Genomic DNA, 17,280 nt, shown 5'->3' with positions numbered 1-17,280 from the left:
TTTCCATATGCTGTATGTGTAAAAATGTTTTCTGGTCTTTTTTTTTTTCTGGAACCAAATCTATAGCCAAGAGTTTAGTAATATGTGTACAGTTTTATGCATTTTTCAAGAGATTACTTAAAGATACATTCGTGTATGAGTGATTGTTTTCTCCTCAAATTTGTGGTAGCTACTGCTCCGTCTTCACTTTCCACTGATGGCCTTGCTTCCTACTTCACTGCAATATTGAGGCAAATGTGGAAGAAACAGCACAAGCTCCCACCATCACATTTACCCACTTATGTTCATCTGTTCCCATAAATTCTGCCTTCCTCCAGGACTATTGGTTAACATTGAGTTCTTCCCTCCACCGCTTGGATACTACAGCCATTCCCCTCTCGCCTACTCAAGAACATGTCTCCAACAATCATCCTTTGTTTTTCTTGTAGCATCAATTTTTCCCTTGCCACTCAGGCATAACCATCAGCATACAAGCATGATGACATTTATCCAATCTTTAATACCCCCACACCAACCACACCACTTTTCTGCCATTCTATACTCTGTTTTGTTTGTTGTTGTTTGTTTGTTTTCCCAGCAGCCAGAGTGGTTCTGTTATAAACCAGATCACATCACGTTATTCTTCTGTTAGCAATCATCTGTTGCCTTCCTATCTCAGTTAGAGCAAAGGGCAAAGTCTTAACAATGACCAAGAAGGCCCAACATGATTTCCTTTCTTCCTCATTTGCTCTGCTTCAGCCAGACTGGACTCCTTGCTGCTTCTTGAACATGCCAGGGGTGTTCCCAACTCAGGGATATTACATTTGCTTTCTTCTGTCTGGAATGCTCTTTCCTATTTTCCTACTCCCTTACCTTCCTACAGAACTTTGCCTCAATACCACTTTCTCAGTGAGGTCTACCTCGACCACACTATTTAAAGTTGCTTCCCCTATCTGTACTCCCTATCCCCTTTCCTTGCTTCAGTCCCCTCTTATCCCCTCCAAGATTGATCACCTTCCAATATATTATATATGTTATTTATTTATTTAATCATTTTCTGGTTTTCCTCCACTAGAATGTAAATTTCATGGAGGCGGGAATGTACACCCAGTGCTCAGTAAAGGGCCTGGCTTTTCAGTTAATACTTGTCATCTGAATGAAAGAACATGGAAACCCCTAAATTTAGGAACCTTTGTTGGCATGTTTATTGCTCTACACCCAATGACTAGGATACTGTTTGACTCACAATAATTTTTCAATAATGACTTATTGGATGAATCACAATAGAACCTGAAAACTAAGAGAAACTGCTCAGCACCATTTCATGGCACTGAGCCAGTCATCCCCCCAGCACCTCTGAGTTGGCAATCCAAGTTCTTTGCTTTTACCTGTTTTTGGCTCTGAAACGATCCTACATGAATTTATGGTCTTCACCTTCAGCCAAGTCCTCAAATATTTCAAAAAGATGGGGTGAGCCTGGGGAAGAAGGGGAATGTGAGTCTAGAGTGGGGAAGGGTTGGAGTTACAATGTAGGGCCAGGAATTCTGCCCTGAATTCTGACTATTGGGTTGTGAGTTTACTTATTCAAGAAATATTCATAAAATTTCATCTATGTGCTGGACACTAGAGATACAATTCGCCCATTTATCCTTTCATTTAACAATGCTGAATGTTCCCCCTATTCATGCAACTCCAAGTTGTCTTCACATAGTGGCTAAGTGTTCAGATGCAGGGCTGGTACCTTGGCCCCAGAAAATGGTGAGAAAGTGAATTACAATCCCCTCCTGAAGGGAGGTGGAAATCGGGACAGCTTCATTCAACTGGAAACTGTGATTCTGCTGGGTGTCCTACCCGATCCACAGGACACTATGAGCCCATAGGAATAAGTAAAGCCCCAAACTGTCCCACATTTTAAGCCTTCTTTGAACTGGAGATGTTACCTGACTATCCTTTGATGATAAAATAATTAGATCTTGGATTCACCTGGCAGCAGTTTTTATTCCTAATTCTTTGTTGCCAGCATCTTATCTGAGCTAAAAAACTGGAAGATTGTTTGACGTCGTTCTACTTTAAGAATTTTTGTCCTTAAAATTTGTTTTGTTTCTGGTGGTGGGATTTATATTTTTGGCCAGAAATATATTATGGATGAGAAACTTCTCTCAAAAATCCAGTAGCTAATACCAGACAGACTGCTTTGTACATAGATATTCAGCAATGATTTATTTTATTCATTGTGTGTTTTTGTATAGCAGGGAGAAAGTCTGTATTTTCTTTCCCATAGATACAATCCTTATCTGTTTCTTATTTCAATTTTTCTCTGCTCACTGGAAGCTTATACAAAAAATGGACAAAAAAATATATAGACATAGATCCTTTCTCTCCACTGGTTTGAATGGGAAATGGGCTGGAGCTATAGGTTATTATTATTATTTTTTCAAAAACCTGCTTATGAAAAGAAGACAAGAGGGTGGAATAGAGTTAAGAGGGACTTTTAAAATAGGATGTGGGCAGGGCATGGTGGCTCATGCCTGTAATCCCAGCACTCTGGGAGGCCGAGGTGGACAGATCACCTGAAGTCAGGTGTTCAAGACCAGCCTGACCAACATGGAGAAACCCGGTCTCTACTAAAAATACAAAAAATTAGCCGAGTGTGGTGGCAGGTGCCCGTAATCCCAGCTACTCAGGAGGCTGAGGCAGGAGAATCTCCTGAACCCGGGAGGGGGAGGTTGCAGTGATGGCGCCACTGCATTCCAGCCTAGGCAGCAAGAGTGAGACTCTGTCTCAAAAAAAAAAAAGAAAGAAAGGATGTGAGTGCCTTCACCATGTGTATGGCCTGAAGCAAGTCAGTTGAGAGGAAGAGATTCAGAATATATAGAAGAGAAAGGAAATAATTAAATAATGAACAAAGGCATGAATTAATGTGCTGAGGGAATAAGGGTGTTGGGGGCATGAGGGAGAAAGGAGGCTTGAAGAGAAGGTGAAGACTTAAAATATTCCCTGAAGCCAATAGATGGAGCTGGATGTAGGCACAGGGGAGCACTGCTGAACTCGTGGCCGAGGCCCTCACATACTCAGTAGCACGGGGACAGTCATATCACTTCAGAGGAATTGGAATTAGAAAGGGTCCTTGTGAAGTCCTGGCCTGTTACTTGCTATAGGGGCACTTAGGGGCGGTAGCATTTGTTATTGTTGTTGAATTTAAGCATCATTTTAGGGGAAAAATATATATTTTTCTGGAGACAGGGTCTTGCTCTGTTGCCTAGGCTGGAGTACAGTGACATGATGGTGGGTCACTGCAGCCTTGAATTCCTAGTCTCAAGTGATTCTCCCACTTCATCCTTCTGAGTAGCTGGGAATAGTGGTGCACAGCACCACACCTGCTTAATTTTTTAAAAGTTTGTTTTTGTAGAGATGGGGTCTTGCTATATTGTCCAGGCTGGTCTCAAACTGTGGCCTCAAGTGATCGTCTACCTTGGCCTTCTGAGTAGCTGGGGGAATTTTTTTTTTTTAATTTTCATTCTAAATAATTTCAGACTTAAAGTTGCAAAGCAGTATAACAATTTCTGTTGACCTGTCACCCACATTTACCAGATATTAATATATTACTATACTTGCTTTATCACTCCTTTCATAATTCTCTTTCTATATATGTATGCAAGTCATTTTTCTGATGTTTGAAAGTTGCCATATAATGACCCTTTACTTCTAAATATTTCAGTTTGTATTTCCTAAAAACAAGAACATACTCTTACACAGTGAAATTGTCAAAATCAGGAAACTAACATCAATCTAATACTATTTCCTAACCGACAGACCTTGTTCAAATTTACTTTGTTGAAATTTTAAAAAGTGAATTATTATACTTGCCACCTTTCAATAGATTGGAAGAGTTTTTTTGTTTTTTTTTTCAAACTAAGACTATTGCACTAATATTCTCAGTAAGTCAGTGCAAAGGTCATAAGAAAGCATAGCTTATTTAAAAAAATGAAGTTTTTAAAAACTGTATATTCAACTAGGGAAAAGATGTGGATTGATTTAAAATCATTTGCAGTGGTTATAGGAAAAGGCTCAGTCTATTTAAATAAGATTGCTAATGGGGTTTCGGTAATGGCAAAAAAAAAAAAAGAAAAAAGATGACTGGGTCATTGTTTTTACTGTAATTTGTTAGAATTCAGGATTACTTTTAGAAAATTACTAATGGAGGTGTAGAAATAGCAACAATCACATTTCTCATCGGTCTTGTAAAATGTGAAATTTGTATTTCTAGCGTGCAAAAATGTTATGATGTGTACAAAGAGCTATAAGACCTCTGTCACAGTCAATAGCCAAGGTCTGAGGGTTTAGGAGAAGGCAGGGGGCTCTGTCTTTCTATGCTGAGAGGATTATACAATTCCCCAACAACAGAAAGCAGAAAGGACGACATGGTGGATGGGCAGCTGTTTTAGATGAGAAATGACTGTGTGCTGCCCTCGTTTTGGACAGCCTCTCATAAACCCTTAGAGTCCTGATAGTGCTGCTCATTTTAACTCCATCTCAAGGCAGTGTATAGATTCTTTTTTCTTATTTATTTAAATTACAAAGACAGTACACGTAAAGTTCTTACTCTATTGAGTCTTATGAAATTGCTGTTTTTGTAGGTTAAAATAATCAAATAAGCAGTGTAAACTAAAAATGAAATTCTAAGCCCCCCAACCATCTGAATGGACCCTCTCTTCTTGGCCAAGGGCATTCCAAAGTTAACCTAAAAAACTAGTTCAGGCTGTGTGATGAAAAGGGAGAGTCAGACATGCCTCATTATACCCTCCTCCCTTTTGAAATTCAGACCCAGCTGATCAGCGTTAATATCAACACAGAGATCTCAAGACTGATAGAACAGACTCTTTAAGTCTGATAAGAAACATTTGCAATCTATTTTCTCTTAAACCTGCTACCCAGAGGCTTCATCTAAATGATAAAATCTTGGCTCCACAACGCCTTATCATAACCCAGACATTCCTTTCTATTGATTCCAGGTCTTTAGATAATAATTCAACCAATTGCCAATCAGAAAATCTTTGAATCCGCCTGTGATCTGGATGACCTCGTGTCCAGTTGTGCTGTCTTTCTGGACCAAATCAATGTGCATCTTACATGTATTGATTGATGTCTTATGTCTCCCTAAATGTATTAAACCAAGTTGTAGCCCAGCATCCTTGGGCACATGTCATCAGGACCTCCCAAGGCTATGTCATAAGCATGTCCTTAACCTTGGCAAAATAAACTTCTAAATTGATTAAGACTTGTCTCAGATATTTTTTGTTTTACAGCAGTAATTCCACATAGTCCAATCAGATAAAAGAGGTACAAGCTAAAGTTCAAACAATAGAAAATACATGGAACAAAATGTTAAATGGTATCTTAAATTTTGCTTACTCCCGCTACCCTTCCCAGAGGTAACCTCTGTGAAATGTCTTTTTTCTGAACACTTACACAATATCCATATATACTCAAAATGTGTAAGTAAGCTTATTGTGTATGCATTGTTTTTCAAATTATACTATGAATATAAAATTTTTGTTATGTCAGAAAATTTGGTCCGTTTTCTTCTGGTAATAGTTCCATGACTTTCCATATGATTGTTTCATGGTTTATTTAACCATTTGCTTATTAATTCCCCTATTATATTGTTCTATTTTTAAAGGCTTTAGCTGATACTATAATGAAGATTCTAATACATATTTATTTGTGCATGTAGAGAAAATTTCTATAAAACAGATTCCTAGAAATGGCATACCTGGGCCAGAGGTATATGGTTTTGAAATTTTAAGTACTATCAAATTCCCTTTCACAAAGAGTTTACCCATTTATTAATTTACAGTGCTTATTTTCCTGCTTCTTTGCTTATTTTATGTATTATAAACCTTTTAAACTCTTATTAACCTGGTGGGAGAAATATAATATCAAGACGCTTTTTCCCTCTTGATTATCAGTGAAGTCAGGCAACTTTTGATAGGCTTTTTTGTCCAGTTATATGTCTCCTGTCAGTTACCTTTTTATAACCTTTGATTTGTATATAGATTGAATATTAATTACTTGTTTTGTTTTAATATTTTGTACGAGTATTGTCTTTTAAATTTATAGTATATTTAATCATCAAGTTTTTATTTTTATTTAATTAAATCAATCAATCTTCAATTTTGAATTCCAGAATTTCATAATTTAAAATGGGCTTTACATTAAGATTATACTTTTTTTGTATTTTATTCTGATTTTTAAATTTGTTTTTCACTTTTAGCTCTTTAGCACATTTGCTGTTATTTTTTGTATATAATGTGAAGTAAAGGTCTGGTTTTATTTTTTCAAGTAGATATTTATGCTAATACTATTTGTTAAATAAGTACCTTTTTTCCTAACTGATTATAAATGCCACCTTTACTGAGTAAACTAAATTCTTTTTTATGTATGGGCCTGTTTCTGGATTTTTAAATTGTTTTATTTATTTACATATTTCTACATCCATATCACACTGATGTAATATAGTTTCAAAGTATTTTTAGTTTATTTTACTTTTTTCGAGATAGCATCTTGCTTTGTTGCCAAGGTTGGAGTGCAATGGTGCAATCATGGTTCACTGTAGCCTTGACTTCCTGGGTTCAGGTGATCCTCCCACCTGAGCTTCCCAAGTAGCTAGGACTAGGTGTATACCACCATGCCCAGCTAATCTTCTGTATATTTTGGTAGAGATGGGGTTTTGCCATGTTGCCCAGGCTGGTCTTGAACTCTTGGGCTCAAACAATCCTCCTGCCTTGGCCTCCCAAAGTGCTGGGATTATGGGCATGAGACACCACTGTTGCAGGAAGTCAGGGACCTCGAATGGAGGCACTGGCTGAAGCCATGGCAGAAGAACATAAATTGTGAAGATTTCATGGACATTTATTAGTTCCCCAAGTTAATACTTTTATAATTTCTAATGCCTGTCTTTACTGCAATCTCTGAACATAGACTGTGAAGATTTCATGGACATTTATCACTTCCCCAATCAATACTGTTGTGATTTTCTATGCCTGTCTTTACTTTAATCTCTTAATCCCATCATCTTTGTAAGCTGAGGATGTATGTCACCTCAGGACCCTGTGATGATTGCATTAACTGCACAAATTGTTCGTAAAGCATGTGTGTTTAAACAATATGAAACCTGGGCACCTTGAAAAAAGAACAGGGTAACAGCAATGTTCAGGGAACAAGGGAGATAACCATCAGGTCTGACTGCGTGAGAGCTGGGCAGGACAGCGCCATGTTTCTTCTCTTACAAAAGCAAAGAGGAAAAACATTGCTGCATTCTTTTTCTCAGCAAGGAACAGCCCTGAGAAAGAGAATGCGTTCCTAGGGGGAGGTCTCTAAAATGGCCGCTCTAGGAATGTCTGTTGCAGATAAGGGCTGAAATAAGCCCCTATCTCCTGTAGCACTCCCAGGCCTATTAGGAGGAGGAAATTCCCTCTTAGTAAATTTTAGTCAGACCAGTTGTCTGCTCTCAAACCCTGTCTCCTGATAAGATGTTATCAATGACCATGTGTGCCCAAAACTTCATTAGCAATTTTAATTTCACCCCCAGTCCTGTGATCTCCTCTGCCCCCATTTGCCTTGTGATATTTTATTACCTTGTGAAGCATGTGATCTCTGTGACCCACACCCTATTTGTACACTCCCTCCCCTTTGAAAATCACTAATAAAAACTTGCTGGTTTTATGGCTCACGGGGCATCACGGAACCTGCCGACATGTGATGTGTCCCCCAGACACCCAGCTTTAAAATTTCTCTCTTTTGTACTCTTTTCCTTTATTTCTCAGACTGGCTGACACTTAGGGAAAATAGAAAAGAACCTACATTGAAATATTGGGGGTGGTTCCCCCGATACACCACAACTGGCCCCAATGTGGGTTTAATCTGTATTTCCCTAATGATTAGTGATGCTGAGCATTTTCTCATATGCCTTTTGGCCATTTGTATGTCTTCTTTTGAGAAATGTCTATTCAGATTATTGTGGTTTTTTTTTTTTTTTCCTTTCAGTTCTATTGAACTTGATGCCCATTTTTAAATCAGATTATTTGTTTTCTTGCTATTGAGTTGAGTTCTTTATATATTTTGGATATTAATCCTTTATCAAATGTTTGGTTTATTGAGTTTTGACAATTGGATTGACTCAATTTACCACCCCCAAAATAAGATACAGAACATTAACATGACCTTAGAAAACTCTTTCATAATCCAGGTTGAGGCTACAGTGAGCTGTGATTGTGCCACTGCACTCCAACCTGTGCTAGGCAACAGAGCCAGACCCTGTCAAAATAAAAATAAAATAAAATAAAATAAAATAAAATAAAATAAAATAAAATAAAATAAACAAATTCTCCCATACCCCTTTCCAATCAATTCCTCCTCTTTCCAGGGGCAACCACTTTTTGATTTCCATCCCCCATTAATTAATTTTCCCTGTCTTTGGGTTTCATTTAAATGGAACCACACAGTATATATTTGTTGTGTCTGTTTTTCTTTTTCAGTCAGCATGGTATCTGCAAGATTCACACATGTTGTGTGTATCAGCAGTTGTTCATTTTCATTTCTGAGTAATATTCCATTGTGTAAATATACCACAATTTGTTTATACATTTTCCCATTGATTGACGTTTGAGATTATTTCTAGTATTTGCCTATCATAAATAAAGTTTTCATAAGTATTCTTTATTTTTCTTTTTTTTTTTTGAGACAGAGTCTCACTCTGTCAGCCAGGCTGCAGCGCAGTGTGTGATCCTGGCTCACAGCAACCCTGCCTCCCAGGTTCAAGTGATTCTCCTGCCTCAGCCTCCCAGGTAGCTAGGGCTATAGGTGAACACCACCATGCCTGGCTGGTTTTTGTATTTTTATTTGAGATGGGTTTCACCATGTTGGCCAGGCTGGTCTAAAACTTCTGACCTGAAGTGATCTGCCTGCCTTGGCCTCCCAAAATGTTGGGATCACAGGCATGAGCCACTGTGCCTGGCCAGTTTTCATAAGTATTCTTACATAAGTTTTTCTTTTTTGTGAACATATGTTTCACTTCTCTTTGCTAAATATGTAGGAGTGGAATTACTGGTTCATATGTAAATATATGTTTACCTTTATACATAACTGCCAGAGAGTTTTCCAATGAGGTTGTATCATGTTATATGCTCACCAACAGTGTATATGAGTTCTAGTTTCTCCTAATCCTCGTCAGTATTTGGTTTAGTCAGCCTTTGTTTAAGCCATTTTAGTGTGAATGAAATACTGTCTCATCGTAGTTTTAATTAGCATTTCCCTGATGTCATTCAACAACTTTTTGTGAGCTTATTGACCATTTATGTACCTTCTTTCATGAAGTGACTGTTTAAATCTTTTGCCCATTTCTAAAATTGGTTGTCTTTCTATTATAGATTTTTAGGAGATATTTTTACGTTCTCAATACAAATATATTCTTTGTCATACATATATGGTGAATATATTTTTTTCTATATGTGATTTGCCTGTTTATATTGTAAATGATGTCTTCTAAAGAGTGAAAATGTAAAATTTTGATAAAATCCAGTCTGTTAATGTTTTATTAATGCATTTTGTGTCCTATTCAAGAAATGTTGGTGGACTCCTAAGGTCACAAAGATATTTTTATATGTTTTCTTCTGGAAACTTTATAGTCCTGGTTTTTATGGTTAGGTTTATGATCCATCTTAAATTAATTTTTGTATATTGAGTGAAATGAGATCAAGGTTCATTTTTTTTTCCTGTACAAATATTCTACTGTTCCAGAAGCATTTGTTTACAAAAAAAATGACCCCTTGGAAAAAAACCCCAAATGACCCATTGAATTTACTTGATGCTTAGTTCAAAAATCAATTCAGCATATCTATTATTGAACTCTCTTTTCTGTTCTACTGATTTATTTACCTATGCTTATGCCTATACCAAACTCTCAATTATTGTAGCTTTTTTTTTGAGATGGAATTTTGCTATATTGCCCAGGCTGGAGAGTGGTGGTGCTATCTGGGCTCACTGCAACCTCCACTTCCTGGGTTCAAGCGATTCTCCTGCCTCAGCCTCCCGAGTAGCTGGTTTTACAGGTGTATGCCACCATATCCAGCTAATTTTTTTGTATTTTTAGTAGAGATGGATTTTTACCATGTTGGCCTGACTGGTCTTGAACTCTTGACCCAAGTAATCCGCCTGCCTGGGCCTCCCAAAGTACTGGGATTGTAGGCATGAGCCACAGTACCCTGCCTATTGTAGCTTTTTGGTAAATCTTAAAATTAAGAAGTAATTTTTCAAAGTTGTTTCTAGTTCCTTTGCATTTCTATATAAATTTTAGACTCATCTTGTCAATATTTACAAAAAATTGACGGTAATTTTAATAGGGATCGTATTGAATTTATATATCAATTTTGAAATAATGGACATCTTAACATTCAGCTTTCAAAGAATTGTCCATAAACATTTATTTGTTCTTCATTAATTTCCTTTAGCAAAGTTTTGCAGCTTTCAGTTGGAAATCAGTTAGAGAAGGAGCAGGAGAGATAGGGAGGGAGGAGAGGGAAGGGGAGAAAGAGAGAGAGAGAGAGAGAAAGAGAGAGAGAGAGAGAGAGAGAGAGAGACTCACTGTGTTGTTGTCTCAGCTGACCTCAAATTCCTGTGCTCAAGCGGTCCTCTAGGAGGTTGGGATTTGAGATATGCACCACTGTGTCTGGATAAAATCTTACATATATATATATATTTTTGGAGTTTATATCAGGCAAATTTGTTTACTCAAAATATCTTTAATGTTTGAAAACACCCAACCTCCTACAACAACCGAAAACTCCGCTGAGTTGGAATCTCGCACCATGGTGTCTTGAGAACGTGCACGGTTGTGAATGGAGTATGGAGCCAAAGCTGTGTGGGGCCACCATGCATTAGGGCCACCGAGAGAGGAAAGACGAGGGGTGGGAGGCCGAGAGGCCCGGAGGAAGCAGTGGCTGGTGGGAGACACGGACCCCAAACCCCCAACAGAGTGGACCCAGCACAGTCTGGGCGAGGACCCAGGGTACCAGCTGCCCCCAGGTCGCCTCCCTGTGGGGGTCTCGTCCCTCCTGAGGCCGCATCTCGCAAAAATGCACAGGTGAATGGGGCGGGCCGGGCCATGGGAAGCCTCGCCTCAGGACGGGAGCACTTGAGTGGAGGCCACCTGCCTTGGGGAGTCCAGCGCAGCAGCAGCCGGGAGAGAGCTGGGGGGCCAGACTCCAGCAGGGCAGGGCGTCCGTCCTGCAGGCCACGGGGGTCACTGTCCGTGTGTCTGCCTCTAGGAGCTGTCAGGGAGGTGGTTACTGCACCAACCCGTAGGTGAGGTACCTGCCCACCATCTAGCTGCGTTGGGCGATCTTCACCACCTGCCCATCCTTTATCCCAAAATAGCGCTCGGCGGCGTCCCCCGCCTGGATCCTGGGCAGCTGGTTCTCTCGGAGCTTATATCGGGCCAACAGCTCTGTCACCCACTCCTTGGTCATGATGACGTACTCAGAGACTACTAGCTCGTGTTCTGTGATGTTGATGAGCAACTTCTGCTGCACAAACTGCTCTAGGAGGTACTTGGGAGCCATGTTGACCAGGGACTGCTTGGCGGAGGGCCTCATGCCCTGCTGCGCCACGATGAGGGCCCGTGTGAGGCTCTCCTGCTGCAGGCGCCGGCAGGACACGTTGACGGTCTTGATGCCCACCTTGGGCTCCTCTGGAAAGAACACAAACATTTGGTCGGTGAGGTCATCGTTGTGGGCCACCAGCGCGGTAAGGTCCTTGAGCCACTGCTGCCCCTCACTTGGCTTGTCCCCAAACTGGGCTTTGAACTCCTTCTGTGTGAGGTCACGCTTGTCCTAGGTCACTAGGTAGCCACGGTCGTGGCACAGCTACATGATGGTCTTACAGATTTTCCAGAGCCGGTACGTCTCCTCCTCGTTGTCCATGGAAGCCCTAAAATCTTACATATTTTTTACTGGATGCCTTTCTAGGGATTTGATACTTTTTAATGGTATTTTTAAAAAGCTTTATTTTCTGGTTGTTTGCTGGTGGCAAATAGGACAAAAATTAGACTTTTTATATGCTCCAAGAGGTGTAATTTCATTTTTTAAATCTAGTGTTTGTTTGGGTAGATTCAATAGGATTTTTATAATCATACTGTCTATAAATAACAATAGTTTTGCTTCTTGCTTTCCAATACTTATGCATTTCATCTTATGTTCTTGCTTTATCACATTGGCTAGGACTTCTCTTTCTTCTATTTTTAATAACTTTGTTTTTTCTATTTTATTTTATGTTTTGGAGTTAATAAAATTCATGACTGGTATGTCTTGCATTATGTCAAGTTAGATTATATTTTTTCTTTTCTTTTTCTTTTTCTTTTTGATACTGAGTCTTGCTCTGTCACCCAGGCTGTAGTGCAGTGTACGATCTTGACTCACTGCAACCTCCACCTCCTGGGTTCAAGCATCTCCCCCTCCTCATTCTCCTAAGTAGCTGGGATTATAGGCATGTGCCACCACGCCTAGCCAATTTTTGTATTTTTAATAGAGACGGGGTTTCACTATGTTGTCCAGGATGGTCTCAAACTCCTGACCTCAAGTGATGCATCCTGCCTCGGCCTTCCAAAGTACTGGGATTACAGGCATGAGCCACTGTGCCTAGCCAGATTTTATTTTATGTTGTGGCAAATATGTATAACAAAATGTATTAGTTTAACCACTTTTAAGTGTAGTTTTGTGGCATTAACTACATTCACACTACTGTGCAACTGTTACCACCATCCATCTCCAAAATCTTTTCATCTTCCCCAGCTGAAACCCTGCACCCATTAAACACTAACTCTTCATTCCACCCCTCATCCAGCCCAAGGAAGCCAGTATTCTACTTTCTGTCTCTAGGAATTTGACTACTCTAGGTACCTCAAATAAGTAGAATTATACAATATATGTCCTTTTGTGACTGGCTTCTTTCACTTAAGCATAATGCCTTTAAGGTTCACCCATGTTGTAGCATGTTGCAGAATTTTGTTCCAAAAGGCTGCATAATATTCCATTACATGTATATAGTACATATTGTTTATCCATTCACTTATTGATGGACACTTGTGTTGTTTCCATCTTTTAGTTACTGTGACTAATGCTGCTATGAACATTGGTGAACAAATGTCTCTTTCCTTTGGGTATATACCCAAGAAATGGAATTGCTGGATTATGTAATTTTATATTTAATTTTATGGGGAACTTCTATTCCATTTTCCACAATGGCTGTCCCATTTTACATTCCTACTAGCGACATATAGCAATTTCTCCACATCCTTGCCAATACTGGTTAATTTTTGTTTTGTTTTGTTTTTATACTAGCCATCCTAAAGGTATGAAGTGGTATCTCATTGTGGTTTGATTTGCATTTCCTGACTGCGTAGTGATGTTGAGTATCTCTTCATGTGCTTATTTGGTCATTTGTATATCCTTCAATAAATGTCTGTTCACATCCTTGACTCATTTTTTAATCAGATTTTTTGTTGTTGTTTTTCTTGAGTTGTAGGATTTTAAATGTATCCTGGATATTAATCCCCTATAATGTATGATTTTCTCCTATTCTGTGTGTTGCCTTTTCACTTTGTTGATAGTGTCCTTTGATGCACAGAGGTTTTTATTTATTTATTTATTTATTTATTTGAGATTGAGTTTTTCACTCTTGTCTCCCAGGTTGGAATGCAATGGTGCAATCACGGCTCACTGCAACCTCCACCTCCCAGGTTAAGGCAATTATCCTGCCTCGGTCTCCCGAGTAGCTGGAACCACAGGCATGCATCACCATACCTGGCTTATTTTTGTATTTTTAGTGGTGACAGGGTTTTACCATGTTGCCCAGGCTGGTACCAAGCTCCTGGCCTCAAGTGATCTGTGTGCCTTGGCCTCCCAAAGTGTTGGGATTACAGGCGTAAGCCACCATGCTCAGCCCAAAGTTTTTAATTTTGATGAAGTCCAGTTACCTATTTTTCTTTCATTTTTTTTTTTTTTTGGTCTTTACTTTTGGTGTCATGTCCAAGAAATCATTGCTAAATTTAATGTCATGAAGCTTTTCCCCCTGTTTTCTTCTAAGAGTTTTATAGCTTGGATTATATCTCCTATCCATATGAAATGTGTGTTTGGTCTGTTCAGCACATTTTGCGTTGGGTTCTACTTTGCTTCCTTACCAGTGTGGAAAGTCCCAGTGGGCAAAGTACAGTATGGAATTGTGGCAGCTGAAAGAAGCAGGAGGCAGACAGGCAGATGGGGGCAAACTCTGGCCAGAGTGAAGGTGCTGAGAAAGCAAAGGGACAGAGGACAGGCTGAAGTCAGGAAGAATTGTCAAGATTTCTTTGTGAAAGCAAACACTCCCTTTCTCTAAAGTTCTGCATTTTTACTAACGGCTTGGGACTTCCTGGTGAATTATGCCATAGATTGTACTGTTCAGGGAGCAAGGGCTCTGTTGCCTAAGGACACAACTTTTTCCTTTATGGCTCAAATGTCTCTTGAGCTTAACATGAAGTGGAATTGCTACACTGTCAGGGCACATAGAGCAGCTCCATGCATATTATGCCATGAGAACAAAAGGATGACATTATTGACAATAATGGGGAAGTGGAAAAGCAGAATTGGTTTAAGGATGTTTAAGATATTTTAGATTTTTGATAAATATTCAAGGAAAAATGTTCTTTTATGTAGGAAATTAAATAAGCCCAGAGGGGTACAACCTCTAAGTCTAAAATTTAATAGAAAAAAAGTCCTGAGTATAAGCTGAGTATTCCAATCAATTTGTAAATTAATAAACATATTCACTCTTTCAATCATCAATCAGTATCAATTATATGTCTATATTCTCTTAACAAATATTGATTACTTGTCTACTATAACCTACTATGTCTACTATATGAAAATCTGCAAAATTATTCCCTTCCCTCTCTGTTTTTGACTTCAGATCCCCACTCATGAGATGAGACTGACATTGTGTCCTAGAGTTAGGTAGCCTTTGTCAGGGCCCTTAAGACAATGATCTGGTACAGAATTTAAGACAGAGAGCCACTGAGACAAGAAGGCAAAATCCAGAACTGTTCAGGCCAATACAAGTCACTGGTTATTTTATTATAAACAAATGGCATTTTAAAAAGATGAATTTAATTTTAAAGCAAAAGCTATATTCAGCATAACTAATCTTCCTCTCTTTTTCTCTAGGTATCTTTAGGAGACAAGTATATGTATTTTTAATTTTGTATAAGATCAGCTTATCAGAATAAAAATTTTGATGTGGCAAATCAAAGAGACAAACTTTTTTAGATTATTATAAATTTGTCTTTTTAAAAAGTCTATTTTTTAAGTGTAATTTAGGTTCCCAGCAACATCAAAATAGAAATACAGAGAGTTCCCATATACTTCATGCTTCACACACACATAGCCTCAGGACCAACATCCCCCACCAGAGCTACCTTTGTTACAACTGATGAACCTACATTGACACATTCTCATCACCCAGCCACCATAGTTCTAACAAGGGTTTCTCTTGGTATTGTACATCCTATGGGTTGGAATGTATAATGACATGTATCCACTGTTACAGTGCCATACAGAGTATTTCAGTCCCCTGAAAGTCCTCTATGCTCCACCTATTCATCTGTCTCTCTCCATTAACCTCTGGCAAGCACTGATCTTTTTACTGTCTCCATAGTTTTGCCTTTTCCAGAAAGTCATATGGTTGGAATCGCATAGTATATAGCTTTTTCAGATTGCCTTCCTTCTCTCAGCAACATGCATTTAAGTCTCTTCCACGTCTTTTCATTATATGATAGCTCAGTTCTTTTCAGTGCCGAATGGTATTTCATTGCATGGATGCACTATAGTTGATTTATCCAGTTATCCAATGAAGGACATCTGGGTTGCTTCCAAGTTTTGGCAATTATGAATAAAGCTGATATATTTCTTTTTCTTTTTCTTTTTTTGAGATGGAGTCTCACTCTGTCACCCAGACTGGAGTGCAGTGGCACGATCTTGGTTCCCTGCAACCTTTGCCTCCTGGGTTCAAGTGATTCTCCTGTCTCAGCCTCCTGAGTAGCTAGGATTACAGGCATGTGCTACCACACCAGCTAAGTTTTTATATTTTTGGTAGAGATGGGGTTTTACCATGTTGGCCAGGCTGGTTTCAAACTCCTGATCTCAAGTGATCTGCCTGCCTTGGCTTCCCAAAGGGCTGGGATTACAGGCGTGAGCCACTGTGCTCAGCTGATATACATCCTTTAAAGTAATAAATGTTTGGAGATTATATATACATATATATATATATATATAGATCCTTGGAAATGGTCTTCTCTCTTCTATGTATAGTCATACACTTGATGGTTTCATCTAGTTTTCCAACTTACATGTAGTGACTATTCTCAAATTTATATCTCATCGCAAACCCCTTTCTTCTGAAGTCTGTACTCATATATCCAAAGGCCTGCTTGATATATCTACTTGGATGTCCAATAGACATATTGAACTCAATAGATTGAAAGCTGAACTCTTGATCTTCCCATCCATCCCCTGCTTTCAATCCGCCGTACTGTTTCATACTGCCAAATCTGTAGCTAGAATCATTCCGGAAGTAAGGGCAGGGCAATTCCCACAAGGGAGTCTCTCAAACCGTCTGGAGACGGAGCTGGTTAGGTTTCTAAAGAGAGAAGCACCGAAAGCCAGGTGACCAGTTCAAGGCATTTCCGGGGAAACTTATACAGAGTGCTGCAGCAATCCTTGGTGTGGAGAGTGAGGGGAAAGGGGTATTCTACGCAGGTATGCCTGCTGCCAGGGACTCAGAGCATGGGGTTTATATGAGGGTTTAAGGAATTTGACTCAGCTGGGGCCAGTTTCTTTCAGTGTTTTGGGCAACAGCCTAGATACCTTTATCAGCACCTGGGAATGTTTAATGCCTTGGAGTGGGTTCAAATCTGCTGGGAAAAACCTGCAGCTGGCTGGGTCACAGAATGGTCAAGGCACTCTGTGATTTTCAGTCAGGACACAGAAAGCAAGCACGCGTAGACGAATGGAAGGAGGCAGAGGGTGGAACTATAACCTCTCCTGTGTCATTGATGTTAACTCCATCTTTCCAGTTGCTCAGGCCCCAAACACTGGAATCCTTGAATGCCTGCCTGCCTGCCTTCCTTCCTTCCTTCCCTTCTTCTTTTCTTTTCCTTCCTTCCTTCCTTCCTTCCTTCCTTCCTTCCTTCCTTCCTTCCTTCCTTCCTTCCTTCCT

The 17,280-nt window shown here is 39.4% G+C and overlaps 1 pseudogene; it reads right to left on the bottom strand.

Moving 5' to 3' along the window:
- Positions 1 to 11,342: 11,342 nt before the first annotated feature.
- Positions 11,343 to 11,957, bottom strand: LOC105500990 (annotated as a pseudogene).
- Between the last annotated feature and the right edge of the window lie 5,323 nt (positions 11,958 to 17,280).

This window comes from Colobus angolensis, unplaced genomic scaffold (genome assembly GCF_000951035.1).
Source record: "Colobus angolensis palliatus isolate OR3802 unplaced genomic scaffold, Cang.pa_1.0 Scaffold7, whole genome shotgun sequence".
In the NCBI taxonomy this organism is placed as follows: domain Eukaryota; kingdom Metazoa; phylum Chordata; class Mammalia; order Primates; family Cercopithecidae; genus Colobus; species Colobus angolensis.
Note: the sequence above shows the minus strand (reverse complement) of the source record. Positions and strands in the feature narration are given on the sequence as shown.